The sequence below is a fragment of the Heptranchias perlo genome, chromosome 13, assembly GCF_035084215.1.
Source record: "Heptranchias perlo isolate sHepPer1 chromosome 13, sHepPer1.hap1, whole genome shotgun sequence".
NCBI lineage: Eukaryota > Metazoa > Chordata > Chondrichthyes > Hexanchiformes > Hexanchidae > Heptranchias > Heptranchias perlo.
This window is the reverse complement of record NC_090337.1, coordinates 30,949,930-30,967,068: the sequence shown is the minus strand read 5'-3', so window position 1 is coordinate 30,967,068 and position 17,139 is coordinate 30,949,930. Positions and strand designations below refer to the sequence as shown.

At 41.9% G+C, this 17,139-nt stretch overlaps 1 protein-coding gene across 2 annotated transcripts in view; it reads right to left on the bottom strand.

Annotated features, from left to right (window-relative positions):
* The window catches only part of LOC137331465 (carboxypeptidase N subunit 2), an 82,131-nt gene that overhangs the window by 10,943 nt on the left and 54,049 nt on the right, over positions 1-17,139 (bottom strand). Inside the window, exons 5-6 of one of the 2 annotated variants that reach the window (XR_010965485.1) lie at positions 11,944-12,040; positions 5,591-5,637 (exon numbers count right to left, since the gene is read on the bottom strand). The gene's annotated coding sequence lies outside the window, so the exon portion shown is untranslated. Of the gene's footprint in view, positions 1-5,590; positions 5,638-11,943; positions 12,041-17,139 lie in introns of those variants that run through there. The other variant, XR_010965484.1, reaches the window with a different exon arrangement.

The window sequence follows — 17,139 nt, the reverse complement described above, 5'->3', positions numbered from 1 at the left end:
ACTTGCAGAGAATGAACCTTCACTGTAGTGAGGCAATCACGGGCTCATCGGTGACATGTGCCATCTCGCAAAACTCCCTAGGGAAATCAAGCAAGCTCCAGGAGACCAGCGACCCTCAATGTGTAACCAGGCACCCTTTATCCAGCCCAAACACCCCCAGCAGTCTGGCACTCCTAACTCGATTTCAACCAGAAGGAAGCAGCACAAACGGCTAACAGCACATCAACTCTACACTAACCTTTAGTTCCTCCACTATTACTTTGATCTTCTCCCATATGCTGTTTTCCCATTAAGTGATTGTCGACCCTGGACTAGACGTCTCCCACGATGAGGAAAGCATCACACACTTCACCTACCTCCATCTGCTTCTCCTGGACCGCAAAGCTCTCGATGGTCGAGCTGATGGATACTTCAATCTATTTCATTTATTTTGACATGGACCATGAATTTTGGCTGCTTTTCCTCTCTTCTCATAAGTCTGTCCATCTATCCCATGTTGTCCTTCACCCTAACAACAGGGGGAGACATACGATTCGGGACACAGCTATGACCATAAAGACTAATCCTAACTATAGAATATCCCACCACTACCATGCTATTATTCTTGTAATCTACCTGCTTCTTATGCCCCTCTGATGTTCTTTGCTCCACAGTACCACAAAATTGCTCAACACCACCCTTCTTAGAGTCGCTGGCCTCGATATTAACCCCCCTCCACCCCCAACCCACGACGGGCGAGAGGAGGTCGTGAAGTGGGGAGGGTGAAACTCTAAACAACAGGGAACGCACCCCAACCTGAGGCGTGCGCTCCCGTTGCCGTTTTTACGGTGGAGGGTTTCCCAGCGTGCGAGTGTCCCATCTTGAAGAGGCAGGACACTTCGTTATCATTTTTAAATCGGACTCCCACAGTGCAATTGGGAACCCAATTTAAATTTAATAGTTGCCAGCCAAGTTTCCCAGGGCTCGGAAAGCCCAGCAGCGATATGGAGACGGGAGCAGCCGGCTCCAGAGCGCAGCCAAACCCCCCAACCCTCGATTACCGGCCTGCCACACGATCGGCCAACCCCCCCACCCCCCATCCAACCCCCAATCTGCAGCCCGCGATTGCAGCCGAACCCCCCCCCCACCCCCCCCCATCACGGCCCTTGATCTCCAGCTCCCTCACACTGTCACTCCATAACCCCTCCCCCAGCACTCAGTGTTACTGACTATCTCTACTGATATCGACAGATTTCCCCTGTGCTACCAAGCTCCCCCGCTCCCTCCCTGGAAATATCAGGGCCATTGTCTCTGTCCCCTCTGTCCTTATAAACTACCGCACAATTTCCAACCTCCTTTTCTTTTCCAAAGTCCTTGAATCTGTTGTCACCTGCCAAATTCACGTCCATCTTTCCCACAACTCCATGTTTGAATTGCTCTTATCAGGTTTCCATCCCTGCCACAGCTCCAAAACAATCGTAATCAAGGTCACAAATGATGTCCTTTGTGACTGTGACCATGGTGCATCATACCTCCTCATCTTCATCAACCTCTCTGTACTCTTTGACACAGTCAACCACACCATCCGTCTACAATGCCTCTTCCTTCATTGCCTACCTCAGTGAAACTGCCCTCACTTGGTTCCAATTTTATTTATTTGATTGTAACCAGTGTATTGTCAACAATGGCTTCTATTCCCAACCCCACAGCATTACCTCCAGATTTCCTCCTCTTCCTCATCTACATGCTGCCCCTTGGTGAGATCACCCACAGACACGAGGGTCAACTTGCACATATACATTGATGACACCCAGCTCTACCTATCCATCACCTCCCTAGACACATGCATTACCTCTGTGTTGTTATACTGCTAGTTGGGCATAGCTGCAATTTTATCCTGTTAAACATTGGGAAAATTGAAGCCATCATCTTTGGCCCCCGCCACAAACTCCGTACTCTTGCCACAGGTTCCATCACCTCCCTGGCCATTGTCTCAGGTTGAATCAGACTATTCACAACCTCGGCATCCTATGCAATCCTGAGACAAGCTCCCAATCCCATATCCTCTCCATCACAAAGACCACCTCCATAGCACCATCCACCTCGGCCCCTACCTCAGCCCATCTGGTGATGAAACCCTCATCCATCCCTTTGTCACATCTATAATTGACTGGTCTAATACTCTACTGGACAGCATCCCATTAACTTCAGCTCTTCCAAAACTCTACCACCCATATCCTATACCGCATACCTACCACTCCTGTCCTTGCTGATCTACATTGGCTCCCGGTCTCCCAGCACTACAAACATAAAATTCTCATCCTCGTATTTAAATCCCTTCATGGCCTCGCACTTCCCTATCTTTGTAACTTCCAACAGCCCTACAATTGCTGCCCCCCACCCCAACCCCCCGCAAACTCCGTTCCTCCAACTCTGGCCTTTTGTGCATCCCCCTACCCTCTCCCTATCATTGGCTCCATGTTCTGGAATTCTCAGCTTAAGCCTCTGCCTCTCTGCCTCCCTCTCATCCTTTAAGACCCTCCAGAAACCACCTCATTGACCAAGCTTTTTGTCACTCATCCTAATAACTCCTTCTTTGACTCACCGTCCATTTATTTCTGATTAACCTCTGTGAAGCGCCTTGGGATGATTTTCTACATTAAGGGTGCAATATATCTCTTATAGGTGATCATATTCCAGAAATCCCTCATCCTTTCTGATGCTGCAGAATATGGCCAATTGGTGCTTGAGCACAGAGATTCTCTACTTCAGAGACTCAATTTTTCAATACTTAGTGCAAATGTTCTGCCCCTCAAGACACTGAAGATCCATTATGGCCTACATATTTCACTCCACACACATCACAAAGATTCCCTGTGCTGCCATCCTCTGTGTCTAACTGTCTAACTTAAAAATATACCATGAGCCTAAACTCCCACTGGTACCAAACTCTTGCAAGAATCAAACTCCACTTACTCACTTCACAAATAGAAAAATCTCCTGGCTAAGTACAACTAGGTGCTGAACTCACTATCATAGGAACATAAGAACATAAGAGATAGGAGTAGGCCATTTGGCCCTTTGAGCCTGCTCCGCCATTCAATGAGATCATGGCTGATCAGGTTTTGGCCTCAACTCCACTTTCCTCATATCCTTTGACTCCCTTGCTGATCAAAAATTTGTCTAACTCAGCCTTGAATATATTCATTGACTCAGCCTACACTGCTCTTTGGGGCAAAGGATTCCAAAGGTTCACAACCCTCAGAGAAGAAATTTCTCCTCATCTCCCCCTTAAATGGGCGACCCCTTATTCTTGAGACGATGCCCCCTAGTTCTAGATTTCCCTATGAGGGGAAACATCCTCTCAGCATTTACCCTGTCAACCCCGCCCCTCAGAATCTTTATATGTTTCAATAAGATCTCCTCTCATTCTTCTAAACTCCAGTGAGTATAGGCCCAACCTACTCAATCTTTCCTCATAAGAAAATACTTTCATACCCGGAATCAACCTAGTGAACCTTCTCTGAACCGCCTCCAATGCAAGTATATCCTTCCTTAAATAAGGGGACCAAAACTGTACGCAGTACTCTAGGTGTGATCTCACCAGCACCCTGTACAGTTGTAGCAAGACTTCCCTGCTTTTATACTCCACCCCCCTTGAAATAAAGGCCAATATTCCATTTGCCTTCCCAATTACCTGCTGCACCTGTATGAAGATCCACGATGGCCCACATATTTCACTCCACACATTTCACAAAGATTCCCAGTGCTGCCATCCTCTGTGTCTAACTGTCTAACTTAAAAGTATAGGTACCATGAGCTTAAACTCCCACTAGTACCAAACTATCAGGCTGAATTCCCGTTGAGACTAAACTCCATATTCTTCTGTGCTTTCACACTCTACTGGCCTCTCAGAACTCGCAACATCCTGTTCCCTTCATGGCCACCCTTCAAGTCATTATAGTGAGATGGCTACTCTGGTCATGACTCTAAAACAATTTTTTAAAAAACGGCATGGCACATGTATAGATTTTGAAAAGAAGATCTGGTACATCCCAAGTAGGTCCTGCAAAAACAAACAAAAGGGCAGCTGGGTCGGAAACAAAACAAGAAAAGCTGTCTTATTGACAATGGCCAGTTGGTCACAGCACCACACAGTAAAAATGTCAAAGATTTATAAATATAGTATAAGGAATTGTATATGCATTATCAAATAGAACTCAAATCATATAATGGCCTTCAAAATTTAAAATAATATAATGAGGTGAATAAATGGCTGTAATCCAATCTCAGGGTTGTGATGACAGTATTGGAAACTGTTCAAGCTTCACTCCCAAAAGGCTCTGAAGTCCCCAATGAGGTCACTGCCTGGTAACCACTTCAGGTATCCATTATTCTCTATATGATAGGTGAATATTCTGATTTATCCATTCCAATGTGGAATTATTTACTTTATGCAATACACAGGAATGTTAAGTCAGTTAGATAGTTAAATTGTGTGTGTGTGTCTGTGTGTGTGTGTGTCTGTCTGTCTGTCTGTGCGTGCGCGTGTATGTGTATGGAAGGGAAGGCCTCAAATCAACAGTCTGTACTGCCCTAGACATTGTGGTTTGTTTCAACCTCTATTGTATTACAGACACATTAGTAAAGTGTGACTAATATTTTTTCCAGCTGTTTGTGGACAGGCATTGCTAGTCAGTGACTAAGTGGGTACGAAATTCATCTGCAGTACTGGCGACTTTGATATATATCTATAAATGGACTACGTGATATGTGTCTAAACCATGTCAGATTACAGTCATTTGAGGTCTTGTCAACTGATCCCTTTGGATGAAATGTAAACCGTTTGATGTGAGGTGCTATTGTAGTTCTGAGCTAACACACAACTTCTGTGTAGCCAGCAGCATGTTTCCTGTTCCCTCAGCTTAGAGATTAGTTCAGTTCATGTGCAACTTTCAGGAGCAACTGATGGTTCTTTGCTCTAGCCAAGCACATTTGTCTCCATTTTAACTTGATTTGATGAAAAAGCCTGGAATGATCAATGTCTTACAGTAACTACAAACTCATTTGTGAACTTTTAGCCACATGCATAGACTCTAACAAAAACTCACAGTAATTGATCTCCTGTGACATTGCTCACAAACAATTTCTTTCTTAAAATTCTTCCACTCTCCATAAAACGGTATTTCTACTTGTTTCCCAATTCCTAACTCTCTGGCCTAGAAATTGGTTTGCCCCAGCCTGCATTTTAAGGGTGCTTTTGGCTGGATAAACTAATATAAGCCAAATGGTCTTTCTCATCTGTAATTATATTGTGATCTTGTGATTTGTTGAAATGCACAGCAAGGTTTAAGGACACTAATTTTAAGTATATTCACAAACTAAACCAATTGGACCAAACACAAATGCAACATCCCAACATTTTTATTGAGTATAAAGCATGGGTTGGATGTCTCAGTGTATTTATGGAGGTCACTTTGTTTGGTGAGGTGATTTATGGGCCAGTATAACGTGGCCAGATTTCCAGAATTTACTTTTGAAATTTCAAAACCAGAAGCAGAAGAAGCCTTGAATCAAATTTCAGGACTGGTGTAACAGGAGTGACAGGACAAGTATCAAAGAGCTGAGGCAAGAATGTTGGTTGAAGTGTAACAAAACCTAGAGAAAAAAATTGTAGTTAGTTTAAAATGCTCTTAACATTTATTCTTGTTTTTAAGTTATCTCCCCTTAGGAGTGGATGCAACAATGAGATTGTTGTGAGACTTCAAGAGGACGTAGACAGACTGGTGAAATGGGCAGATGCATGACAGATGAAATTTAATGCAGAGAAGTGTGAAGTGATTCATTTTGGTAGGAAGATTGAGGAGAAACAATATAAACTAAAAGGTACAATTTTAATGGGGATGCAGGAACAGAGAGATCTGGGGACGTACGTAAACAAGTCCTTGGGAGTGGCAGGACAAGTTGAGAAGGCTGTTAAAAAGGCATACGGGATCCTTGGCTTAATAAATAGAAGCATAGAGTACAGAAACAAGGAAGTTATGCCAAACCTTTGTAAAACACCAGTTAGGCCCCAGTTGGAGCATTGTGGCAAATTCTGGGCACAACACTTTAGGAAGGATGTCATGGCAATAGAGAGAGTACAGAGGAGATTTACTAGAATGGTACCAGGGATGAAAGACTTCAGTTACATGGAGAGATTGGAGAAACTGGGGTTGTTCTTCTTAGAGCAGAGAAGGTTAAAGGGAGATTTGATAGAGGTGTTCAAAATCATGGAGGGTTTTCATAGAGTAATTAAGGAGAAAGTGTTTCCAGTGGCAGAAGGGTCGGTAACCTGAGCACACAGATTTAAACTAATTAGCAAACAAACCAGAGGCGACATGAGGAAAAAAAATGTACACAGTGAGTTGTTATAATCTGGAGTGCACTGCCTGAAAGGGTGGTGGAAGCAGATTCAACAATAACTATCAAAAGAGAATTGGATAAATACTTGAAGGGGAAAGATCTGCACGGCTATGGGGAAAGAGCAGGGGAGTGGGACTAATTGGATAGCTCTTTCAAAGCGCTGACACAGGCATGACGGGCCAAATGGCCTCCTTCTGTGCTGTATCATTCTATGATTCTGTGATTTTTGTCCAATACATTTTAAAATCAGTTCCTATGTATACTTCATTTGGCTCACTGGAGTAGAACTTTGTCCACCATATACCTGCGGACAGTGGACACATGCCTATATGCCATACATGCCAGCACCCCATTATGAGAAATTATAGCAAATGAGTACATTATAACAGGAGAAAATGGAACTGGAAGATTCTGTCCACTCACCAGGTCTCATCTATTCAAAGATACTTTACTTGAAAAGGTGAATTCAAACCTGGTGAGCAGCACCAAACCAGAAGTAGACATTTGAATGATTATAAAAATGTTCACCAGGAATTTCCCTAGGGGTTCTCCCAATCGGCTGCAATAACTTCTGTAGAATATTGGGAGAAACCCCAGATAAACTGCGTAAACGAGGTTTCCGCCGATCTTCTGCCAAAGGTATGGTGGCCAATAGGGAGAACCCCTGAGGAAATCCCTGGCAGATATGTCTTAGAACAACTGAGGTTTTTCTAATGGAACTGTTTCATCTACATTACGGAATGTGGGGGTGAACATCTATCATTAGAACTTCCAGACTGTGTTTTCCTCAGTGAAGCTAACAGACTCGGTTTCACCCAAACTAAGGATATTGGTAAGAGACTGGTGGACTTAATGCTACCATGAGATAGTGATCTCCTCCTCACTAATCAACGATGATTCAGAATTTTAAAAAAATTCAAGGAACTGTTTAGCCACAAAGAGCAGTGAAATTGACATCAGGACATGCCAAATGCAGCACACGTACAAAGAAGGATCTTGCCCCTGTTCTTCTTGGTGCCACTGTTTATTGTTAAGGGTTAGGCACAAGATATTTGAACTGGGTCAGATTGAGTGAATTAGTCCAACTAACCAACTCACGGCACTTGGAATTCATTCAGTGCTCATCTCTAACAAGTTCAAAAAGTTTAGTTGAAATGTTTTGTATAATATACAGTTTGTGTCTCTTCTTAGCTTACCTTAAGCTGTATAACACACCTGCGCTGGAAAGTTGTGCCCTTAACATAAACTTTCAAATGCATGTTTTGAAGCAAATAAGAGTGTTTCATTACTTAATTAGCTGCAGTAATTAGTCACAATTCTCAGTAAAAGAGGGCTTTGTTTGAGTTGTAATTTTAGCTCTCACTTAACTGATGAGTGATCTACTCATGTTCCAGTCTAAGACAGCAACACAAAGAGCAGCTGATGACAGACACTAATACCACGTTTTTACTACTGGGGTTTCGTTATTACCCGCTGGTGGCAAATGCTCTCTGACCCCTGTTTACCAAGTAACAGATTGTGCCAAGTAAATCTGTCCAAAGTCTTACTGAGCAAAAAAAAACAGATGAAGGAACAACCTGCTGCCCAGGTTTCACCTCTGTAACCTGCGCATTATTCCATAGTGCAAGATAACCTAGTGCAATTAGGTCCATTATTATTCCATTGTGAATACCTGAAATACAGAAACTGATGAATCTACCTTTTATAAAACTGGTAGGATCCAAATCATCTAATTTCATTCCTCAACAGTTTAGTTCCCATCTGATGTTATAAACACGGTATAGAATAGGGAAGCAATAAGAAAAATATAAATTAATTTCTGAATATTCATATGGAGTGAACCAAAACTCTGTTCCATACAGTGGCATTCCTGTCCAGCCCATGCATTGTCCCGTACTATTGTACAGCTGTTGAACTTGAGAATTTTCAAAATGTTCATTATTCCTCGACTGCGATAATTGTAAATCAGGATGAACATAATAATTATAGTTAATTAGCAAAATAATGTACTAAAATCACAATAACTGGACCAACCAGTAACTTCAAGCAAAGAATGATGGGCTCCCCAAAAAAGGCCTGATACTGAATTCTAGTCTCACTGGTCAATAATTCAAACCTGATTCTCCTCACAGGCTTGAGTATCACCATCTCTCAGTTGACACAGCAGATGTGCAGCAGCAGAATATTTTATCTAAAGGGTTTCAAAGAATAGAATTGAAGTAAAGAAAGTCAACTGCACTAATCCTGCCTTGCAAAAGATTCTCCTGTAATCTTCTAGTTAGAGGAAACAAAACCTTGTAAAAAAAAGTCTAATGGAATGTTCAAGAATAAATGGGGCAATAAAACTCTGTAACGTTACTGAAACAGCAAAATAAAATTTAAAACATTGCAGTTAAGAAAGGGTTAACATAACTCCTCAGCACCTTACTAAGATCAGCTTGATCCCCTGCCCTCAAATGACACCTTAGCCTTCCAGCTAACTTTTGTACCACACCTGCTTATCTTCCCTGCTTTGTGATAAAAAGGATTTTAAACAGTGGGTAATGACTGGCCGTAGGCTCTGTGGGTGCCCTGCCATTTCCAGCTGACATGATCTGATTTGAGACCAGTTAGGCAATTCATTGACCTAAACTTGTCACTCAACAGATCTCAACTCACTTCAGGTGACATTTTGTGCATCAATGAACATACAGCGTGATGCAAACTGAGGGACACAAAGGACTCCTCTGATCCAGCTCTGGACAGCGAAAGAATATTTTAATTCTGGCCAATAAAACTATGTGTACCTTATACCATTTAATTATTACTGAAATAATTACCTGGAGATGAAGTTCATTATTATCATAAATCATTAGATCGAATAATTGTTGATGACATTCACTTGTTGGCACGTCTACTTTTAAATTTCAAACTAATTGCATAATAATTTTTAGGATATGTGTGAACAGTATGGCCTAGTTGGAGTTGGATTTCTGCCAAGCCTGTGATATGTAGATTTGTTTCTTATTTAGTGCCATTGTTTCTGATGCTTTTTTCAACCCTTCATTTAGCACAAATCCAACTTCAGGTACCAGCAAAATGCATTTTGTTTATATCGCAATTTTCATTTTTACTGTCTAAAGTTACAATCCCATAGATGTCATGGAGTAACCTTTTCATTCCAGCCTATAGTGAGTCCCAAAGAAAGCTTCCCTGATTAAAAAAAAAGTTTCCCCAAAAGCCATATAAAGATAATGGGCCAGAATTTGTTGTCAAAATAACATGAGGCTGATGGCGCTCACCGTTATTTAGGCGCAAATGGTGCAGCAACGTCAGGCGAGGGGCAGATGCGCGGTTAAACCCGGATATTCAAAAGTTGCTGTCCGAGATGTGGCACCCCGCCATTTGCTTCACAAAAACGGCACCTCGCTGTCTGCCTCACCATTGAAATGCATTGAACGGCGTGAAGTTGCTGTATTTGTGAGGTAGATACGAATTAAACTCGCCACAGAAAGTTAAGTCTTGTCCATTCCAGTCGAAGTACCGGTTTAATGACGTGATAAGTGTTAATTACTGCCAGTCAACTTCTCTGACACTGAAAATGAACTATTACAAGTGTGGAGTCTCATTCCTTCAGGTTTTAATTGTTGTTGGCGATTTTAAAAATGTCAAATTTTAAATTTAAATTTTTTTAAACTTTTCCTTTCTGTCTCTTTTTTCTTCTTTCTTTCTCTCTCTTTATTTCTCTTTCTGTACCTGATTTGACATTGAATTCACCCACTCTAAATTACAGTTCCTTCTCAGTCTTTGAGCTGTTAATTTCACAACCCTTCAATCTGATTGGTTAAGGAGATACACAGTTGCTTGCCCTGTTCACTTTGTTCCCAGATGCCCTGTTTCCCTCACTGCGACGTTATCAGCTCGCATTTTCAGCAACTTGCCATGCAATAAATTTTAAAACCTAAACAGGCAAGGGCAGGTCTAACAAACAGCAGACACCGTTAGATGCCCTGCCACAGCAAACTATGGACCATTGACATTTTTCCGTGACGTTCATGCAATAATCCTATTTGACTGAGTCTTTACCATTAGCTTCCTACGTGTCACAGGACCAAGGTGAAAAGAGACGAGACCAGTGGCATGAAATACACAACCGAAAATTGGCCTTCCCCACAAAAATCTCATTATCTTTCTAAACATGTGGCATCAATAATGAATTTAACAGGCAGGTTAGCTTCAATCTGCTTGTATAGAGAAAATAAGTTTTGTGGTTGCTTCAAAGTGTTACAGCTTTAAGCAATAATCATTTCCAGTATTTTATGAGTGCAATGAATGATCTGAATTTTAGAAAATTTTTTTAAAAGACAATAGGAACAATCGTATCTTGTCCAGTATTAATTTGACTATCAGATGCACCTTATACCCGCCAACTCTCAAAAGCACCCATTTATATGGCAGGCAGTTTTCAAAGCTGGGAGGTAGTTAAAAGCAGAGCCGCTCTGTCCCAAGTCTGTTCTTTCCCTTCTCTTGCATGGCCAGTTCACACACGGCAGAATTTTTTGCTCTTGCTGCTTCGTAGCAACCAACTGGTAAAAAACTTGAAATTTTGAGAGAGAAACGTTAAAGGTTTTCTCTGTACATGTGTGAGAACCGTATATGCTAAACACTGACTGAGGTTACTTTACCCAGTAAACCATCAAGGAATCAGGACAGACCGGGGGATCAGTGTCTTTACCCACTGAACCCATGGAGGGAGACTCATTAAAAAAATGAATGTTTCTGTTAGATTTGAGAGTCTGGCTTTGTGAAGGGCTTTGGCGGGGACGTTGATTCAGTGAAGTTTTGCACCTGTGGCTGAGATGGTTAATTAGATATTGTTACATTAAGGTACCGAGTGTACCAAGTGTAACAACTTTTTGATTCATTCGATACAAGGCACCAGGAGTAAGGGGCAAAGTCCTCTGTTTACGACCAGATCATGTCTCTTCTAATCTCTGCCACAGCTATGTAACCATAATTCCCTTTGTCCATTCACATGCACATTTTGACTGCCACTCCCAACCCAAGCCCATTACTTCTATCTCCTTTTTTGTTGTCTCTTGGTCCCACTTAGGCTCTTCTCTTCTGTATCCTCCCCTCCCTGATACCCAGTCATGCCATCTTTCTTTTCTCCTCTCTTGGGTACTTTAACGCTCCAATCCCCTACTTATCCCTACCACACCCAGCAATATTCCTCTGCCTCCCTACTCTCCTGTTGCTCTTGCACACCTTAATTTCCCTTGGATAAGTCCACAACTACCCTCTGTGCCTCTCAGCATTCTCCGAAGGGCCCATCAAGGCACTCACCACTGCCTCCTTACGAGCAGCAATCCAAACTGCCCCATTCTTCTCTTTTATTCACCTTCCCGCCCAGTGAGCCCACTGGGGGCCAATCTCACCAACCTACTTCCTGTCCTGCTCACCCCATCCAGCATTGTCACCTTGTACTCTGCAAGAGGATGCATTTAATTCCAGGATATCAATCCACTCACGAACAATACTCATACCATCCATGACTTTATTGTGGATGATTGCATTTACCTAATGAGTTTCACTGAAATTTATCTCACTGATGACGACGTATTGCCTCTTACTGAAGCCTCCCTGCCAGGCTATATTTCCTACTTGCAGGCAGCATCTGTGGAGAGAACAGATGAGTTAATGTTTCTGGTGTAGACCCTTTGTCTGTGCAATATTTAAAGCATTTTCTGTTTTTGTTGACTACCATAGGGAGAGAGCACTTTCATACCACTCCCTATTACACAGTAAGTAAATAACTTAAATTACTCCATTGTATTCAATTTCTAAATATGCAGTTTTTTTAAAAAACACTGGATTCAGGCACCAATGCCTCAATTATTCCTACACAAAGGTGAGGAAAACAAAACCAATGCAACATATATAAAAGTACAACATTCATTTACAGGAAGGCCCAATATCTTCAGTTTTTGATTCAGGCGAATGTAGAAGAACATCCAAGATCTCCATGTCATAGAGCAGGTATGTTAAAAAGATGATTCATCATTGGTGATCACCTGACCATCCACAACAGCACAGTAATACAGATTTATAGTACTTGCACAAACTAAGTAATTGTGTACAGATTGCACAAGAAAAGCAGAGATGCAAGAAATGTGTGCTCTAAAACTCAGGAGGGACCTGACACTAGAGTCCAGGAGCAGTTGATTAAAAAAGTACCATTTTTAAAAATTCATCCTTAATCGAGACTGTAATTGGTTTGAAAGCACTATCTTCTCTGGCAAGGCTGCTTTCCAGAACAATTGAATCCTTGCAATTTTGATGACTGGCTCTGTTTGACACTAAGTTAGAAGTGACTCTGAGTATTGTAAAAAAATTATTATTTTGCCCACATGTGATTTCTGGAGAGTTCAAGCCACATTAGCAAGAATTAATGTAAGTTGAGTCTGCAATGATCAACAGCCTTTTTTATTCTTTTATTTCTCTCTCTTATCTTTGTCACATTATTAAAAGTTACTTTTTGCTCCCAGGCAGAGTGGTGCATGAGGGAGGAAAATTTAGGCAGTTTTGCATCCAAGCGAAAACTTTAAACTACCAACAGCATCAGGAAAACTTCCGTCTCCCTGGACTGAATGGTCATACTGAAATCAATAAGCCTACTCAAAGATAACTTTATTATCGTGGTATTAAGCCTAAACTGCAACCAAAACTCAATGGGCCATATTTTCAACTTGCCGCCTGGCGTATAACTGGCACTGTGGATTGTCCACCCACTATAGAAACCGCCCTATTTTTATTCCCGTTGGATCTGGAATGCCAGTTTTAGGCCCAGGTGGCAAGTTGGAAACCTTCCCCAATTTCACATAAACAAAAGTATTGCAATCTCTTGACTTGTGCTTTTATTGTCACCTTTTCCTTCCTGTTCACTGTGACATGACTTTTAATTTTACTTCAATTTTACCCTCACACGTATTCTGACTCATTTTTGTTACCGCTCGCTCTGGCCTGAGTTGTCCATTCCCTTCAAGGCCAGACCCCATCCCACTGCTTCCTATCAATCCCCTGTTTAACTTTCATCTGTTCAGAGAGGATCAGAAGGACAGACAGGAACAAATGGGAGAGGACTACCTGCTGTCTACCAGCCCCTGGCCACATTTCCCCACTCCTTCCTCGTTCCTGATCTCAGTCCTCTGAGTCCTCCAAACACCATCTTCAAGCCCTCACCTCTTCCAAACCCCAAGCCTTTCATTAAGGGAGCACCACCTGCTCCTGCTCAATCATGATATGTGTGCCCTCCTCAATATGGAGGCCAATCTTTCGACCTTCTAATGTCTTTTTCTATGCCATCAGGAGAACCCTCTCTGAATATGTTTGAATTAAAGTACAATCAAGTTTAATTCCCAAAGAGTTATTTGTGTTTGTGACTAACCTTTTTTTGTGCGAGGGTGAATGTTTTGTACATCGTATGTCCTAGTCTTGTGCTCCATCTAGATACTTCGCCAGTAGCAGGAGTAAGTGGGGTAGCTGATTGGCTGCTATGTGTCTGTGGGAGCCTCTTGGGATTAAGATGGCCTACTACCTCTATGCTGGGTAATCAGATAGCCTTGCAGCAGATGCCAAGTCTGCTGATGTAGTGGATGGTAGAGCTAGATGTGTCGTCCTAAGAGGTAGCAGCCTTATCTGTGCCTACATCACCCATGCCCCTGCTCTGGGCATTCCCTCTGCTTGTTCTGCATGGAAACGGACTTTTGGGGAGCTATAACAGAGTGAAGTACTGTACAGTGGTTCTCTCCTTCTGATCCCCAACATATTGAAGCTAAACAAGATAGCCTTTTGAAGATTGAAGCCCAAAGCCACAAGCATGCGCAAGAGATACTGCAACTGAACTTAAAACTACAGTCACTGGAGACTCTGCTGTACATGGCTCTGGAGTGGTCACATGCTTCATACTGGATTTCAGTTATATTAAGTACAAACGTAGATAGTGGACTCTTTCACAGTCACTGTCAGATATTGCAGGGTGCTTGGCAATCTCTTTAATGACAGCAAGGAACATGCTCAAATAGTATCCTCCTTTTAAATGCTTGAAGTCTGAATTCATGAGCTTTGAAGCTGTGGAAGGACATGAGCTGGCCATCAAGTTTCTGTTTCTCCAATGCTTCCAACACCTGCCCTTGCTCAATCATGATCTGTGTGCCCTCCTCAAACTAACTCCCCGACGGTGGATATGCTTGTGCTTGCTATGGAAGCAGTAATGCAGGGTGGTGAGAGATGCTGGCTTCTTGGATGTCACTGGGACCTGTGGTTGGTTCTTGGAATTTGCCAATAGAAAGAGGAATATATGTTAGAATGCAACACACCCTTTAAAATAGAACTGCCGTGGCTCCAGCTTATGTGCTGGAAAGTGAATGAGTGAGTGGGTGGAGGAAGAATAACAAAAAATGGATAGTACCAACTTTGAATTTCAGTGAGCCCACAAGCTCCACCACAGTCTATTTCCTTTATGTTCTCAAGCTCCAGAATTTCAAGCGAGGCTTAAATAAATTGATTTAAAATGAGGGGGCCCTTATCCAATTTAGGTCTGCTCCCCACCCACCAAAACTGAGCAACTTTCATACTCTGCCTTTTTTCTCCCAACACTGACCAGAATCAAAGCCTCAGTCTCTACAAATCCCACTGATCAGCATTTAACACCCAGGCCTCCCAATTTGCCCCCAACCCCACAAAATGTATTTTATCTGCATCTGCTTCCAGAAAATATGATCTATGGCCCTCTGCAGCTCCCTTACCCGTCGTGCTGCCTAACACCTTCCACCCAGCAGGAAAGAAGGAAGCTAGAAAAAGATAAAGAAATAGAAGATCACAGAGAGACACGCACAAAAGAATGAGAAGCACATAGAGGAGCAGAAAATAAGAGAAATAGAGACGTGGCAGCAGATTGGCTGCCCATTGAAGACAATAGAAAGGAAAATCACATAACAGATATAATGGGCAGCCATTCGCAGATGCCAGTTTTCCACCTGTGCGCAGAGTAAAAATTACCCCCATGGAATCAGAACAACAGGGACATGCAGAGAAAAAGCAACACTAACATGAGACAGGTAAGAAACAGACTTACTGTGAGTAATGACACGGGAGATCTATATTATATGTAATTGAAAGAGTGTGAGAGGCATGCAGATTGGGAGACATCGAAAGAAAGACAGAAAGAAATGTACGGAAAGGGAGACAGGTATACTAAATGCAGCAAACTGTGTGTAAATGGGTATCATACAAAAAAAACCTATTATTCCTGTTAACAAAACTAAGATTACAATGGAGCCTATCCAGGTATCCAATGATTTATAGGAGAAGTGCTCTGGCTATTATTGGCTGTTACTCTTCAAATATATTCAAAGTGACAATGATTCATCTAAAGATGCCAAACAAAAATAGCCCATAGCTATTAAGAAACATTACGCTGTTAGCACATGTTGTTTGTTAATTACGTAGGGTGCATGAGGGAAAACTATTTCTCTATGTCTCCCTAATGTGGAGATTAGGACCGCACAGAGAGTAATGTTCTGTCCTCCACAGGCAGCTGCTAATGATGGAATTCAACTCAGCAGGCTATGTTCTGACACACTGTCACATCTTGTTCAATGGCAGAGCTTGCTGATATCCTTCTTGCCCCATCTCCTCCCCCTTTCACCTGCACAGCTTCCCTTCAAACTCTTACCCATTTTGCTCCAAAGTGACTTTCAATCCTGTGCCTTTCAGCATTTCACAAAGAAGCTAAAGGGGGGGAAAAATCACTCGGGGCTCGGGGATGGAAACTAAGCTGAGCTGATCGAATCAGAATCCACAGTAAATAGCCAGCTTATATATATTTAATTCAGAACATGTGGTGCACAATTAATTGAAAACTGCAGAATGTGTTACTCCTGTAGGTGGTGCTGTGATAGACCATTTGAATATTAAAGGTGTCACGCTCTGTGACGCTCAAGATTTTATAGTCAGAGTATATCACCCCGTGATTGCACAATCCAGCTACCAGGTTTCCACAAATCACTCAAAATACTTTCAGAAATTTTTTTTCAACTGACAATTTTTTTCTTTAGTTAGTGAAATTTCCAATTCCAAATTAAAGATTAAAACAAAATTTAAAAAATTTTAAAAGATACATATTTCACAATAACATGATTAAATTTATCAACTGAATTGTGTTGTATCTTTTAATGCCTTTGATAAAGTTTTTAGTTGAAGGCCTTAGTCTCTACCAAAAGCCTAGGCTCAGACTTGATACTTTTGTCCAAAGGTATGTTGAGCTGAATTTGAATTGTGTGGTCTGAGGACATACAGTGTGCCTACTTTCTCAGGGCACATCAGCGTAGGTCATTTGTTCCAATGGAATATTTCTCCTTAGCTTCTAGCAATTTCTACTCAGTAACATTTCTTCAAATGATTTTGAAAAACAAAAGGACAAATTTCAATAATTTTTTTTTTTAAATACCAGAGGCTGCATGTGTGGCTGTGTGAGGGGAAACAAATAACTGCTCTGATTACAAACCTGCTGTAGCTATTGTTTTGTATTCTATAAACTCCAGAGATTGTATTGAGTTCGGGGTTGGCGGGGGGGAGGGGGGTTGAGGGAGAGCAAGTCTGAGGCCAGAGGAGAGGGGTGTGTGTGTGGAAGAGAGAGAGAGAGAGAAGTCAATTTTTTTTTAAAGTTGAATTTTTAAGCTGACTAATTATCAACCTGTGTTTTGCTGTTGGAAA